This window comes from Pseudopodoces humilis, chromosome 5, assembly GCF_049639895.1.
Source record: "Pseudopodoces humilis isolate 2021_Gansu_Grassland_sample_001 chromosome 5, ASM4963989v1, whole genome shotgun sequence".
Lineage (NCBI taxonomy): Eukaryota > Metazoa > Chordata > Aves > Passeriformes > Paridae > Pseudopodoces > Pseudopodoces humilis.
Window position 1 is genome coordinate 11178302 of NC_142204.1, and position 17271 is coordinate 11195572.

Below are 17271 nucleotides of genomic sequence, written 5' to 3' on the forward strand. Positions count from 1 at the left end.
GGCTCCGCGCACGGTGATGTCATAGCAGGGCAGCCGCAGCCGCGGCCAGGCTGGCAGGGAAGGGGAGGGATGCAGGGATGGATACAGGGATGGATGGATACAGGGATCGATGGATACAGGGATGGATGGATGGATGGATGGATGGATGGATGGATGGATGGATGGATGGATGGATGCAGGGATGGATGGATGGATGGATGGATGGATGAATGCAGGGATGCAAGGATGCAGGGATGAAGGGATGGATGCAGGGATGGATGCAGAGATGGATGGATAGTGCCCTGCTGGCCGCACCTCCCCACTCTCCTCCAGTCACGGCAGAGGCAGCGGGGGTGGAGAGAGGATTGCCGCCATCCCCATTTCCAACCAGCCTACGGCAGTGCAGGTGCTGTGGCAGTGCCAAGGCCTCAGAGAGGGCAGGTGGGAGGCTGGGGAGTGCAGGGGAGAGGGATGAGCCGCCAAGTGCACCAGGGGCTCATCCCCAACCTTGCACCAAGACTAGGCACGATCTATGACAGGGGCATCTAAGACAGAGAGAAAGGGGAGCACATCTGCTTTTTCAACAATACAGATTATTTGTTCCTTGCACCACTCCTGTTTAAGCCCACACCTACTTTCCACACAGGATGCTCTTTATCCTGGTTCCCTCATCCCGATCTCTTGGATGCCACCTCTGTGTATCCAGTGGGGTAACAGATTTCATTACAGCCTGGGGCATCTTTCAGGTGGGGCTCAAGCCCCAGGACTCAGTGGTACCCAACACATATAACCTCCCTTAAAATGTGTTTGTGCTGCCAAAAGAAAGGCTGGTGTGGCTGTCTGGTCTCGCATGAATGAAAAGCCAGCAGTATTTCAACAGAATTAAGATTTCCCTTAATTCTGGAAGCATCAGTGAAGATCTTTCATTTTGTTTACTCTTACTTATAACAGCTGTTTTATTTTTTAATTTCTGTGATGGCACTAAAACACAACAGAATTTCTTTAAAAGCTTCAAACCATCTGTAGCAGATCTCTCATTTGAAAGAAATAAAATAAGCATATAAAGGAGCAGCAAAGTAAGGGAAGAAGGTTCAGTTTCTTGGAAAATACACGTCTAAGTACTAGAGAGTAAATTACAACAGCTAACTTCAATTGACTTTTCTAAATCGTGGAATTTGTGTGTCCTGTCAAATTCTGTCTTCTACAGAAGCAACCTTGGGAAAAGTAGCAGCTCAAATGGCTGAGCAGTAACTGCTTTCAGGCTTTGTAGACCTATCCACCAGAATGCATAAATCAGTGCTTTTACTGTAGTTTACTTATATCTGTTGATACTAAAAATAAACTGCAGATATTAAAGCTATGGTTAGGGCAGGTAGGAAAAGTATGTCCAAATCTAACCTCAAAAATATTATTCCATTGACTGGAAATGCTTTGCAGGGATGTATCAGGAGAAAAAGTAACAACAACAACAAAATACCCCCAAAACCCAACAATATAATATTTTAAATGAAAGAGCAATTGGAATGTGGCTAAGAAACCAAGTCCTCTGGATTAATTGCACTTGGGATGACTGTCTCTGTGTTACATGTGCAGTAAGTGAGGATGTTGGAGCTGTAGTGCACAAATTGCAGAGCTGATGTATGTGTGTGGATATTAAACATAAGGGCTTAATGCCTGTGTGCAGATCACTGGCCTGGTGCTTACTCAGATCTGACATACCTGAGACACATCAGATCTCCTGGGTATTCTAAGACAACTGAACCACAAAGTGCATGGAAGCTGTTCAGGAACTCCCTGTTAAAACCGACTGCTGTCAATAGATTCATCATTCACAAACAGGGTGAAGCTGGCAGACCCTCATTCAGGTACCCAAGAGTTTATGCAAACAACCAGAGGATGATCCAGTGTTAAAGCGAAATAAAAATCAAATGTGCTGTAGCAGATAACCATCCTGGAATGTTCACTTACCCTCAAACAAGGCAGGACTCATAGAGTGAATCAGAATATGTAGCTTGCAAAGTGATAGAGGTGAAAAAACTTCAGATTCACAGTGATGTAAACTGGGACCAATCTCAGTAGACACATCTTTGTATGAAACTTGGCTAAGAGGAAACTACAGAGTAAATCTTAGAGGAAAAATGAGACATCAGCCTTGGGAAAATACTGTCATTTTCAGACCTGCAAAAGTAGAATTTAACCCTGGAAAAAAAAGCCTGTTTGTTCCTCTGTAGCTTTTCTATGTCTGTATTTCTGTGATCTGTCACTACACAGAGCGTTCCTATGCCTTTGTACTCCTGAAAAGTCAGGAGTGTCTCCCTGCTGCTGCTGCCAGATGTGCCTAAAGCTGAAGATACTGTAAAGAATGTCCCTATCTTGAGGTGTGTGTACACTGATGCTCACACGGAGTTTCAGCTTTTGAAATACATCTGATGAACAAAGCTAAACCTGGCAATATTTTGCCTTGCATTTGTATTAAAACATGGTAATAGAAATTTGCATCAAGGCTGGATGGGCATGTTCACAGAAAGATAAACTGCACAGGAAGGTGAAAGCTAACTGCAGTTCATCTTTATGCATGACATCTCATGAAGGCTTCTGTAGGTATTACATGAAGCTAATGTAGTGTTACCCTAGTAACAGCATGTGATGTTGTATCAATGCACCAGGTTGGTGTTTGCAAAACGCTGCTGCCTGCTGGCCACTGGCATTTGTTCAGTGAGGACACATGAACTTTCAGGAATGTTTCTCACTGACTCGCACCAAATGTGAGCCACAATCATGGGAGGTTTGGGCACATGATCCTAACACAGCATTTAATTCTTCTGCTGTCAGTGAGGCTGAGAATCAAGCTGTTTATCAGCACTCACCATCTTTTTTTTCTGTTATATGTACCTGTAACCAGGAATGAGTGCTCTGGCCATATAGCAAGGATGTTAAGGAATATGATCCCTTTCCTGCTGTCTTTCTGATTTCTGTGTAACCTTAAATAACTCAGTCTCCCTTGGCTTTAACTTCCACCTGTCAAAATGGTGCAAGGATTGTAATCCATCTCAGGAAGCTGTCTGAAGACAAATCTCTTGCCTCCTATTACCTAATCACAAGACACATGGTCTTTCTAGGAGACAAGATCAATGCCAATCATGATTTCTTTGATGTGATTCTGATCAATGTGATCAGGATTCTAGGGTTTGTATTTCTCTCTGAAATGTTCTTGGCTGGTACTTGACAGAACCAGTTGCTGAGTGCCCTGGGCTGTGGGAGTGTTACACTCAGTGTTACTCAGTGTTAACATTCAGGAGCAATGCAAATCACTCGCTGTGGAGCTCTGAGGCAGGTCCTTACCAGAGAATATCTTTCACAAATTTACAAAGTTCCTAAAATTATACCCTAGATCATTTCAGGTTCAGCAGACTCAGATCATGACTACATGTAAACATCATAACACCACCCTTCCCAACAGGCCAGGCAGAGACTTCCAGACAGGATGAGCTTGCTGTACCACCAGCTTCAACAGAGTTTAAAAATCACGTAATCCCTTTGCATCATGTACATTGTGCAAGAAATGAGGGCAGGAAGACAAAGATATCAGCAATGAAAATATACAGCAAGTCGATTTCTTCAAGGGAAAAACACTGGGGAGGCATTGATATTTTCAGTGCCTCAAAGCAAGGATCACGTGAGACAAAGATGAGCAGTGAATAAGTCAGCACTGCTTTGATTTCCTGAAAGTTCAAAACTGCAGTTTTTGTAGACCCCCAGCACAAACTGTGCAATGGTAATTCCACTAGACAAGATGATATGGGATACCTTGCATACCTTAATATTGCATAGCTGTAATTATTTTCTCCACTGGGCTTTAGCTATCTGCACATTTCGGTCTCCATTCCATACTCCTGTGGTGTTGAATTTTTGGCTATTTTTAATATTGTAATTAATTTTTTCAGAAAACAGGCACATTTTTAATTTGGGATATTTTTTGTTGCTTAGATGTTTATGGCTGGGACTAAGCCATAAGGAAAGAAAACTTCCAACTCAATCTTCTCTAGTTCTGATTGGAAACATTGATAATGTGCATAACTGTAAGTATTTAGTGCACTAGGAAAGGCAGATGATTGAGTAGCTTTTGGACATGCTAATTTCTTTCTTGCTGCATAATAAAGGTTGTGGAGCTATCTCATGTGGAGCTAATTTATTTTTGAGGTACCTGATGTGAGCAGTAATGATTCAGTACAACACAAAAAACCAAAACCAAACCAGTTCTATGGGGGTTTTGTGGTTGTTATGATTGCAGCACCACAGGAACTGATAGGAGGTGAACAGGATGTGGCTGCTTTAGCCTTGTGGGCTGAGAGTTATTTTTCATTCTGAATTTACCTACCTCAAAGCAAGCTGGTTTAGAAGTAACACAAATACCTAATGTTGTCCCTGAAGAGAGACAATGAGAAAACAGTCATTTGTATTATACTTCTAAAAGTATGAGTTTGAGTAACATTTCTGATTATATAGGTCGATTGCAGACAGGATAGCTGTTATCACTTGAGAAATAGCAGCCTAGATTTTTTCCCATGTTTTGCTGAGGCTTTTTGGTGGCACCCACTGTAGAATTTTCAGAATGTGTCTTCTTTTTGACCATGCCTGTTGCTCCTTGTGCAAAGTGCACTCCCTGGAGTCTTGTGTGGCATAGGAAGGGAGAAGGCAGGCTCCTCCTCTCCTCTTGCTTTGGGCTGCTTTGGGCTGGAGTGGAGTTTCCTTCCCAGGGGCTGGAATGGGGCTGTGGTTTGGAGCTGTGCTGCACACAGGGCTGGTAACACAGAGATGTTGTCATTACTGAGCAGGGATTGCACAGAGCCAAGGCCTTTCCTGCCCCTCAGAGCCTGCACGGGGGAGGGGCTGGGGCTGCCTGGGAGGTTGGGAGGGGACACAGCCAGGACAGGTGATCCTGACTGACCCAAGGGATGCTTCAGACCCTGTGACATCATGCTCAGTGTGTAAAGGGGCAGGAGGAAGAAGTGGGGACATTCGGCATGATGGTGTTTGTCTTCCCAAGTCACTATTCCACAGAGCAAAGACAGGGTCCTGCTCTCCTGGAGGTGCAGAACACCTGCCTGCCCATGGGAAGCAGGGAATTAATTCCTTTTTTTTCTTTGCTTGAGTGTGAAGCCCTAGCTTTTCCTATTAAGATGCCTTTACCTCAACCCATATTTTTCAGCTTTTACCCTTCTGATTTGCTCCACAATCCCACTGGTGGGGGAGTGAGCGAGCACCTGCCAGGGCCTTGGGTCCAGCTGGGGTTGAACCATGACATTACCACAAAAGTCTGTTCAATAAGGAGCAGGAAGAGATGTGAGTAATGCCTACAGCATCATCTGCAAAAGGATTGCATAAGGCATGGAGGGAACAACAGTAGCTCAGGAGTGGCTACTAAAAAACCTCACTGAACCTTCCCTGTGTGCAAGGCACCACAACTTGTTCAGTGAGAGCAGCAGTGTTACTTCACTGTGCCCAAGAATCTGTAAGAGGTTAACAACCACATTCTACTGCACATTTCTGCATGCCAGGCTTCAAGACTACTCTGCCCTGCAAGTTCTGAAGTGATGCATAAGTGGAAAAGAAGGCTTTTTGCCTTCTTGTCTTTTTGCAACTTGCACTTGCTGTGTTTGAGAATTAGGCACTTCATCCTTCAGCTGTCAAATCTACAAGCTGACTATTACAAAGTTAAGACCATTCTTGGTTCCAGACCACCTCCAGCTCTACTCTAACCCTGATACTTACAGCTAAGAATATAGTTCTTCAGACAATCAGTCACGAGGACTCTTGTACAGTACCTGCTGGCATGTGGTAGTATCATGACTTTTCTGGATACATTATCAGCTGAAAGTGCTCAGAAATGGTTCAGATGTAACATGCCTTCTGCTAAAGGCTGCAGTCACCTCCTGTGAGTGGACCCATAATGAGAAGAGAGGTCACAGGCCTTCAAGAGTATGTAATATGTTCAGGTGTAACATGACTTATCTTACTCAGACTCATTAATTAGGCTGACAAATTATGTGTGTTTTTCTTACACCATACATTATAACTTCAGTTTGTCAAATATAATTTGGAGCCTTTGGAATATAGGTACCTGTGATTATTTCTACTTACTTTTATAATCACAGTTTAAGTACTGAGTGTTAAGAGAGCACAGGTGCTGGGTTAACAAAAAAAAAAGTTACAAAACATTAAGACTTCAATTTAAATGCTCAGTCCTGAGTCTTTTCTCATTCATTTCCATGGGACTGATCATGGGAATTAGGGATGGAAGGTTAGTCTCTAAAAGGAGGACCATCACAAATCAGAGGTATTCCAGCAGGGAGAGAATCATTCTGAAGTTTAAGCATGGCAATGGGAAATACATGTCTTAGTTTCTAATCCCAGTTTAGCTCTAATTTACTTGATGTTTCCATTCAAGTTCTTAAACCTTCTCTTTCTGTACTTATAAAATGTAGTGAATATCTTAGTGTCTTGGAGTCTTTTAAAAAAAACATGTAGATGTGCTTATGGATGTGGTTTAGTGGTGGTCTTGGGCGAGAATGAAGCCCACCCATGCTTCCTGTGGAAGCTATGTACTAGAAAATTTTGGCGCCTGCAGTAGGGAAAATTCAGAGGTGCAGCTCAGGAGTCTTAGGCTTCTTCCCCCCTGGTGCTACACAGAGTTCTAGGGTCATTGGCTGGCTTAGTGTTATGGTTGTGATCAGCCTGGGGTTTAGCATCCAGCTCTAGGGCCCTGCAGGTAATGCTTTTTTATTAAATTTGTGGTTTTCATTTTCCTATTTGTTCTTAAAAGAAACACTGTAGAGAGTTTCTCAAACTGTTTTGAATTGCCCTGAGTAGTCATAACAAATACAGCTCAGGCTACAACTGAAGGTCTGCTACAAATAACTGAAGATGTTCTATTAAGCAAAATAACATATAGAAATCATGAAAGATTCAGCTCTTACTGAATCTTTGCCAATACTTTGAGATGGGTAGCAAAGGAGATTTCTTTGGATGCCTTTGAGAAATCAACATGAAGTAAGCCAGAAGCCAGTCTTCCAGGTGCTGCATGGTCCAACTTTCATAACTCTTGCTTAAACTATCCTTTAGTTAGCTTGTTGCATTTACAAAAGCCATGCACATGTCAAATGGGGTTATGGGAATTTAGCAAGAAATTCAGCCTGCCAGACTTTGAAAATTTGATTTGAAACGGAGTGTTTCTTCTTGCCCAACAAACTAAGTCCATTTCTAGTTCTCTTACATTTGGCATTGATTTCACTTGGTTTATGCCAGCATTACATTCCATGCTGTTACATGTAAATGAAGCTGGAAAAATATTCATAAGCTAGGACAATTTGGCTTAATAGGTCTGGCTTTGGAATTGAGAAACCAGCACCCACACTGCCTGTGTATGTGCCTTCCAGCTACTCTGAATGTAAATTCTCTGTTGGGAATAGGACTGCATTAATCTGTTCTAAATCTGTCTTACAGATTGATGCGGATGTTGTCTTCACAAAGGGAAAAAACATAGGGAAAAGGAAAACAATATTTACTGGATTACTTGTCACATTTTAATTGTAAATACTATAACACCATCCACTTCTTGCTCTATGACAATTTATGTCAGCTAAATACTTGAGCATTATGTTTTTCCTCCTGTAAATGTCTAGTGAGTTATTGCCCATTAGATCATGAGAAAACTTAGTTTTAAGTGCAAAGCCTCAAGCAAAAAAGAGTAATTTGTTTAATTTCTTGTGGTTTGCACAAACTGAGGGAGCAGTTAGGTCTTAGTCTGCTTTTTGTTCCTTCTCTGTAGAGGAAGGTAAAAGAGAATGAGGAAAGTAGAAGCTATATTTTGATACACTAATAATAATGAATACAGAGGCAACATTCTGTGGTCCTCTGTATCTGCTGTTACATAGAAAAATCAAACTACTCAAGTGCAGAAAATGGACTATGAGTCAAAAAATGTTCTGAGATTTTAACTGGATCTTATGAGCTGTAGCAAGGATTTTTTAATTAGTACGTAGATTGTACTTGCAGATTCAAATATGCTTGAGATAAATGGCTCAAAGAACTCATGAAAATTACATTATTGAATGCAATGTTCTGCCCTATAGCCTGTTTTCTGGTATTTTTAAGAGTTGTTTCAAGATTTAAAGGTCATTTTATACAGTCTTTTGTCGCCCTGAAAACTCAGCTTCTGAGCTTGCTAACATAGTTTTCTAAGGACTTTCCCAGGACAGTAAATGTAAACATAGATATGTGTACATTCTTTCTGTTACACGTCTTGTGATGGGCATCTCTCATGGCCAGTGCAGTGAGAAAGTGTTATTCTGACCATCCAATCCCTGGCCGTGGTCAGAAGCCTATAAATCCTGGGAGGAAAAATAAACTTTCTCTTCCTTTCACCACACCTCGACCTGTGTCCGTGTGATCTATTCAGCACCAGCGGCAACAGTCTTTCTCTATATTGTACCCTTTTCTAGTTGCAAAATATACATTTGACAAGCTTGGTTGCATTGGTTGCTGCTTTGCAGCATTCCTTTGAAGATGTAGCTTACTTTATCATTTCAGGAAACTACAAATTAATCAAACTTACTTGACATCAGGAATCCTTTTGGAAAAAAAAATTCAACAGAATTAGGACTGTCTCCATCTCAATTAAAGCAGATATTTTGTGTACATTAAGTTTTAACCATTTCTGTTCTGAAGCAGTGACAGCACATATCCCAGATCCCCCAAAAAGCTGAAGAGCAGTTTCAGATGGCTGTTCCACCATACTTTCTCTTCATCAGTTATCTCCCCATCTCCTCCTTTTCCCCAAACTCAGTTGTTCTTCCTTGCTAATGTGCTTCTGTACCAGCTTGTCAGTTGTGTTGTTTTGGCTGCTTCTGTGGCTCCTCATCCATGTCACAAAACAGACCACAATGACAGAGGATTGCAGTCTCCTGTCAGATCAGAGTTTTTATTGGGAGGAGGAAACAAAAGGTGTTCTGATAGGCAGAATATCAGTGGATAAAATACAGAATTTATACAGACCAAGGTTTAAGAAAAGCAGAAAAATATCTGTATTAGGAACATCCTCTCATAGAACTGCTCCCCATTGGAACTACAGGGCACTGTTTCTTTGACCTAGACTCTGTTCACTACTGATGGGCCATAGCACAGGGAAACCCACAGAAATCTGGTTTTCTTGGAGGTAATTTCGTGTCCATTCTATTTGGGGAAAGTAAAAGGATTTTATAATCTAATACTTAATTAGTAATACATGGTGACCAGGATGAGAATACTGAACAAATCCCCTAGATTCATTAGGGAGTGGCATGTTGTGGATTCAGTCAAGAGATCTGGTAAATTTTAAGGACCTCTCTGGTCTGGTGTGATTTCTCAGGAAGGGAAAAGGAATTATATTGTAGATTTAAGCAGAAGACTGAGGCTGAAGCTCTGAATTCACTAAAGCCATCAATACAATAGATAACAAGAAAGGGAATGGATTAATCCTCTCAACAGGGGACATCACAGCCAATTCATAGGACAAGGAGTTGAAGGAACGTTTTATCAGTTTTAGTTGCATTTTGAAAGGCTTTTTGAGAGGAAATTGGGTTGTGAGAGGAAATTGAGGATAAAGGATCGAAAACTCAGGATGAATAAAGTGTTTGTGAATGTGTGGTGTGAAGGGTTTATACATCAGGCCACCATCTGACACTAGACCTCTTATACTTCTAGGATTCATCAATGAGTGATTAACAGCTGGACTTTTCCATAAAACTATATGCTCTTTCTGTGGGACATTGGATTTAAATGTAGATTATATGAAATTGTGTTTTACAAAGTTACTGATAACTTCAAACTTATCTAAAGATGCTTTCAAACTAATTACACTGCTACCCCCACCAAGTTAGAAACTGATCCAGGAACAGTGATTTGCCTTTACATACTCCTTAAAAGAATTATAGAATTAATCTTTTTGACCCATCAATAGTTACCTACATGAAAATACTTTTAGATGTAAACTTGACAAATCTCTTAATGCCTCTTTAAGTAGACATCTATGTAAAGTATTTTTCTGGATTTTTAATTTTTCATGGGTCAGACAGCCTTTGGGTATTGTTGCTTTCACAACTTACCTGTTGCTAACAGATGATTTCCATGAAGATAATAGATTCTTGCCCCTGACAACAGGAGAAAGCCCCATTATTATCAATGTTTCCACTTTGAAAGCTTTTTTGGCCAGATTAGTGTGATCAGGGTTGCAACATGTGCTGGAGGAAGGCTGGAGGGCTGCCTGGTGTTCAAACAACAGGACAAGGAGTCTGCTGCCTACAAAGGCTAAGAGCAAAGGAAAAGAGCAAAGCTTTCAAGGAAAGGCAAGGAAAAGGGGGGCATTCAAGGACATCACAGCACACAGCTGTCAAGGACCTCCTGAAGAAGTAACCTCTCCACATGTCTGGTTTGCAAATAGAAATGGGAAACTTTAGTTCATTTGCTCCCTATTGTAATCTCAATTATGTTACTAAACATGCTTCAACCTCTGTAACCATGAGACGTGAAATGCAAACATGAGCATATATATACAGAAAAACTAACATAAGCACCAAAATACAGTTTTAGGTTTGTCACTTCATCATAGGTGTTTATAAACTGAGGCTTTATTTTATCACAAACTTAGCATCAACAGTTTACCCACATAGGCACATTTATGCTTTACATTATGCATTACACTTTTCTAACCTTGGTGTCTGCTTATATTTTGCAGCCTTTTTCTGAGTACCAATGTATATATATATATATATGTGTGTGTGTGTGTGTGTCTGTGTGTGTGTGTGTAGATACCTGTGTATCATTTTTTGTGGTATAATAGAGGTAGCCAAAGCCACTTGAACATCTGTGAGTCTGTGAGTCTGTAAGAAATAACAAAATATGTGACTTTAATTATGCTAGAGAAACAGTTTATCCTGATGATACACTGAAAGTTCTTGTCTATAAGGCATGATTATTTAGCTGAATTTTGAAATGCTCCTAGGAAATCATGCCAAGCTTCTAGTTCTGCTTGGAAAATTTAATGCAAAATAAAGATCAACACTACTAAGTGTGTTGCTTTTTTGTTTTCTGAATTTGCAGAACTTGGGCTTATGCTGCTCTTGGCAACAAATAAGATTAAAAGAGGTCATCTAAAGATAAGATTGCTTATCTCAACTACGTATATTCTTTCTTCCTTCTAGTCTCCCAGTTAATCTTTGCTTATACTCTGGATGCCTAGCATTGAGGGGGGAGGGCAGTAAAGGAGTTGTGTTTCTTCTGAACTAGTGTAAATTATCTCCTCCCTTCCACAGAGCATCCAGAGATGATGGAACACTTCAGCTGTGCTAGGAAAATACCTTTTTCTTGAGATTGAAGAATAGAACCTAAGAACTTGCTAAGGGGAATGAATCCTCTGCCTGCACGTACTGCAGTCTTCATGAGCTTCCTGTGACGTTGCTGTGAATTTTGGAAATAAGTATTAGTCTCGTCTTTTGTGCAGCAGGATATATATGATCCCCTTTCTGAGATGGCAAAGAAGGGGTTGATCTGCTGGCAGTCAGAACATCATCTTTTGCTGAAAGCAGGAGCACAGTTCAGTTAAATGTAACAGGGACTGCTCTTTGGGTGTGTGCACATCTAGGAGGTCTCAGTGGAAATCAGTGGGCAGCAGGCAAGCAGTGACAGTGTTCTCTGGAAAAGGAGTGAATCAAATTAGGAAGTTTTCTTTTTCAGAACTTGTTCAGTGAGATCAAACTTCATGCTTTGCTTTTGAAATAGACTGAAGCAAATAACCTTGTTTCTTCAGCTGACCAAAGTCAGTATTTAGTTAGGGAAAGTATATAAATTCTAAAATGGTATTTACTCCTATTTTTGGAGTATTATTCATTCCACAGGAGTCAAGTAAGGACAGACATATGTCTATGGGTAAATGTGAAGTTAAGAGTTTCTCTGCCTTTACCAGCTAGGAATTAAGATCAGAGTCTGGCTGTTTCACAACATAACTGACATCATGCCACAACCAAATTCCCAACAGCAAGCCAACATTCAGCAGCTGGGAAAGAAGTGGGGGGAATGGGGAGTAAAGGCAAGTGGTGTGACGTGGTGGCCTAGATTCCTAAATTAGAAGGGGCTAGGGAAGGAGAGAAAGTTATTTTGTGCCTTTCCAGTGCATGAACAAGAACTTAAGGCCTGAGAAGATGACAATTACTGTTTCGTACATAATTTAAGATGGTTAAAAGTGTAACCAGCATGGCCTTCAACAGCATTTCTCAGAAGGCAGATGTACAGACATCAGGGGCATCTCTCTGGGATATACAGAGAACAGACTGGGTGGGTAAGAATAGCCAGGGCAAAAAGCCCCTGCCCCTTGGTCACTCTTGTGACCAAGCACAGCCAGAAACTGCAAAAGGCTCTGGACTTGTGAAAGAACAGGCGCAGCAGCAGCCTGGTTCCCATGGCCATTTTTGGGGAATGGCAGAGGACAGAGGTGGAGGTTAGTCCCTCTCCATGTCAGAACCAGCTCCCTGACCCACTAAGCAGCTTTAGCTGTCACGCTGCTGTGCTCTCTCTCTTGCACACCCAGGAGAGGGAAGCAGGGGCTGCCTGCAAGTCACAAAATATTTGAAAATGTGCCTCAGCACCCACAGCCTGTGCTTACCCCGCTGTAAGGCTACAGACAGAACCAAGCCACCAGCTGGCTCATGCCAAGGAGGCAGAGCCTCCCTCTGGTACCTGCTTACCGTCTCCAATTCAGCTTTCTAACTCAGCTACCTGTTCGCTTTTATCTTTCTGAAGTTAGCTAATAGTGTTGGATAAGCCTAAAATCAGAGAAGTGGAAGAAGAAGGAAACGAAGACAGGGGTCATACAAACATGGAAGCAGAGGAGGAAGGAGCAGAGCAATTGAGAGCAGGACAAAGGACAAAAGAGATGAAATATAAAGTAACAGGAAGTGAAAAGTCCTTGGTCTTCCAGCAGAGCAGAGCAGAGCTGGGAAGGATGTCAGGACAGGATGTCTCCTGTACAAATTTTATACTGTTTTTCTTACTGGAAAACATCGCTGAAGTAAAAGGGAAACCCTCCAAATAAAAGTATTATTCAAGCAGAACAGTTTTGTAAACCAATTCACCAGGAAATTTGAAAAGTGAATGCAATGATTCATAGCAGTTGAAGATCTGGACCTGGAAATTATTTTTAAATCCTAATACCAGTAGATAGTTGTTGGCATTTCAACAACTGGTGATACTGGGAGTCCACAGGAGCTTTCTTGCTGATTGTAAATTACTGAATCACTGAGGTTGGAAAAGACCTCCAAGGTCACTGAGTCCAACCTGTAACCAATTCCCACCTTGTGACCCAGCCCAGACCACTGACTGGCATGTCCAATCTTTTCTTGGATGGGGACTCAACCACCTCACTGAGGAGCTCCTTCTGATGCCTGACCACCCTTGACATGAAGAAATTCCTCCTGATGTCCAACCTGAACCTCCCCTGGCACAGCTTGAGGACATTTCCTCTTGTCCTGTCCCTTGTTCCCTGGGAGCAGAGCCTGACCCCCCCCCCTCCCCCAGCTGTCCCCTCCTGTCAGGGAGTTGTGCAGAGCCAGAAGGTTCCCCCTGAGCCTCCTTTTCTCCAGGCTGAGCCCCTTTCCCAGCTCCGTCCTGGTGCTCCAAACCCTTCCCCAGCTCCATTCCCTTCTCTGGAAACACTCCAGCCCCTCAATGTCCATCTTGTCCTGAGGTTCCCAAGCTGCCCCAGGATCTGAGGTGTGGCCCCAGCAGTGCCCAGCACAGGGACAGTCACTGCCCTGGCCCTGCTGCCACACCACGGCTGGCACAGCCCAGGTGCCTTTGGCCTCTTGCCCTGCTGGGCTCCTGTCCAGCCGCTGTCCCCAGCACCCCCAGGGCCTTTCCCAGCTTTCCAGCCCCTCTGCCCCAGCCTGGAGCTGCAGGGGTTGGTGTGAGCCAAGGGCAGCACCCAGGACCTGGCCTTGTTGACCCTCAGACCACTGGCCTGGGCCCATGGATCCAGCCTGTCCAGATCCCCCTGCAGAATCCTAAACTTTTTAGGATTCCTGGTTAAGTGGGGAGTTGAACAGGTTCTTGGTTTCTGCTGTACTGATTGTTTGCCTAGTAAAAAATTGGATCATATTTACATGAAAATGAAACCAATCAATACAGGTGAAAATTAGACCAACCAAAGGAGTTGAGTATTGTTCCCTTCACCATTTCATCAGCTCTCTTGAAATGCTTGATCCCTTGGCATAAAGTTTACCTATTTTTAAGGTTGTGTCTAAATTTTCTATGCAACATTTGGGTACAATGGTGAATTCTTCAAAATTTACAACAGCCAGGGCCTTGCACAGGTGGCTGCTTACCTGCAGCCACAGGAGGATGAGGAGAACAGATGTTTACTTTGACCCAATGAGAGATGCACAGCTTACGTGTCTTCCTCACTGGACTTGTACAACATCCATCCTCTGCAAAGAAACAGAAAAAGCTCTCTATTCCTCTTAGAGCAGAGCTACAGGACAAAGAGCCTTCCTCAAATCCTCCTTCTTGCTCTATAATTTAATTATTAAAACAGGTCCAGTCTGAGAAAGGTCACTTAGGACAACTCCTGGAACACAGTGGTGAAACTGTAGCCAGCTCTAATGACTTTAGCCACTCTCCTCAAGCTGTATTCTGGAATAGCTTCTCCAAACTTCCATCTCCACAAACAAGAGCTTTGGAGACTTTCAGGGAAAAGGCAGGCTTCCTAAATTGTCTCTTCTTTCTTTCGTCACAAATTTTTGGAAGCTTGGTGGCTACAGAATGAATTTAGTGTAACGGGCCACAATGGGCAGTAGGCAGTTGTCCAACACCTTCACAACACAAGGTTACCTTGAACTAAGTCCCTCAATCCTGCAGCACAGCTGAGTGAGCAGTGAGTGAGTGAGCTGTGCAGCACACAGGGACATCACCCCTGCTGAGGCTGCCTCCCCTCCTACCTCACGTCCCCTCTCCTATGTACCAGGGAATGACTTTCCCCAGGTCATCTGGCTTACATAAGCCCCAAGGAAGCTTTTCCATGCTGAGGCCACAGGTGGTTTGCTGTTCAGCAGCAGAAAGTTTTAAGTAGACAAACACAGAGGGAAACAGAGGGGAAAAAAAGCTATTTCCTGGCACTGCAGTTCTCCCATCCAGTCCACTGCACACTGATGCTCATACAAGCACAGCCAAGGGTGGCAGAGGGCTGTCACTGACTGCCCAGGTTGGTATTGTTGCCCAAAAGCTCACTAGAATTTTTTGCTTTCCAAGCCAAACTGCATGAAGTCCTTTGGGCAACTTTCTGTGGCAAAGTAAAGTAAAAGTAAAGTCGCTGTCCCTTTTGTGCTGATGTGCGGTTCTGTCAACCAGCCTGTGGTTTGGCTTAGCTATCTGCAAGGTGCAATGGGCTTCATACAACTTCCTTCCCTTTTCCAACTGGAAGGGAAAAAACACAGGAATTTCAAATCCCTGGTATTTAAAGAATTAAGAGAACCAGGAACAGAGGCCTATATTTATGCACAACCTGTATGGTTACATCCCACCCACACATTCTGTTGACAATATCTTTGTCTATGTTCAGCTCCATAATCTCCTCTCTAGAATTTCTAAATGCATTTTCAAATGTTAAGAAGGTGCTAATGCATGCTAAGCGGCTTACTGGTCTCTGTCTACACAATCATTTCATTTTATTACAAATATAAGTTTCATATTTTTCTCATGAACTTTACCTCTCAGGGGTGCTGAATGAAGGACCAGCTGTTTCTCTGCAGAATGAGAACCTCTGTAAAGAGGTCAGTATAAAATAATCATGTACATTTCCTGGATAATGGGTCACTGTGCACAAGACAAGATTCGAATGCATCACAACTCTTGGGAAATATTCTTCCAGAGAAAGTGTTCCTTATGTACATATCTATATCTAGAATAATTCCCTAAATATTATTGGTTTTAGAGTTGGGAAAACAAACATCTAGTCTTCACAGCAATTACAGGTTTGAAGCAGTTTCTTAGGTCAAGGCCAAAAGTAATTAATAAAAAAAAGTTTGCAAGTCAGCACTGGGCATGGTCATGGCTGTATCTCATTAGCAGGATGTATAAAGCTGCATTGGATCTTTTGCAAGAAACTGTTGCAACATGCATACCAGTCCACAAAGTTATGAAACAAACATACAGTAAAAATATTTTTTAAAAAATGGGCCATGTTCCTCTGAAACGGTATTTGGACTACATTCATGTGAAATAGTTCTAGGCTATTTGTTTCATGCAAGAGTTTTGAAATTATGAAGAGTAAAGGCAATGGCTTTTGATATCAGACCTAAGAAGCAAATTTTAATTCTCAGGATTTTTCTGTTTGGCTTTGAGAAGGACAAACATAGCTTACACCAAGGAATTCAACATATTAAAATTCTTTGTTTCTCCTACGTGAACCAGTTACACTGGTTTCCAGCCACCCTCGGATATGAAAATGTGCTGAGTGCTGGAGGCTTTTTCCAATAAGTTGATAGAGTAAGCTTCCGGTGCCAGCACCCAGTCACTGTTGTCAGTCCTTTAGCATGAGGTGGAAGCTCTTGATGATCAGAGAGTGTGTTACATGCACTGTAATTAAGCAGACCCTGGCCAGTGACACCCAACATGTGCCCTTTGTATGGTGGTCTTCTCTGCTCGCTGTCACAAACATGCTCTTGAGAAAGACCTCATTGCAAACAAGTTGGCCAAAGGCAAATGTGCTCTGTATGTTTTTTTTTTTTAAGTAATACATCCTTTGGATTATCATTTCTAAATTTGCTTTACTGTGTTTCTCCCTCCCACATCACCTAGAGGAAGAAAGGGCTGGCAGTAGAATTTGCATTTCAACAGCTAGAATTTTTAGGGCATTGGATGCACCTAGATCTGAGAACCTCCCCTATATTTTAAGGTTCAGCAATAGTCGCAAAATGGTTTGTGCAAGTAAACTACAAGCCAGGTAGTATTACACTAAGTACTAAACACAAAGCAATCAGAGAAAGTACTTCCAATACAGTTTCCAAAATGAAGATCCTTGTTTTGTAAGAGCATACAGCTTGAAACAAGACCTGTAAAGAGATTTTTTCAAAAGCTACCTCTACAATTCCCATGCTTCAGCCACAGAGAGCACAGGGCTCTGCCCCTACTAGATGACTTAGTGTGGGTTCCTAGCAAAAAGTATGTGAAATGGATGCTTGGTTTTTGATTTTCCTGTCCTTTGGAAAA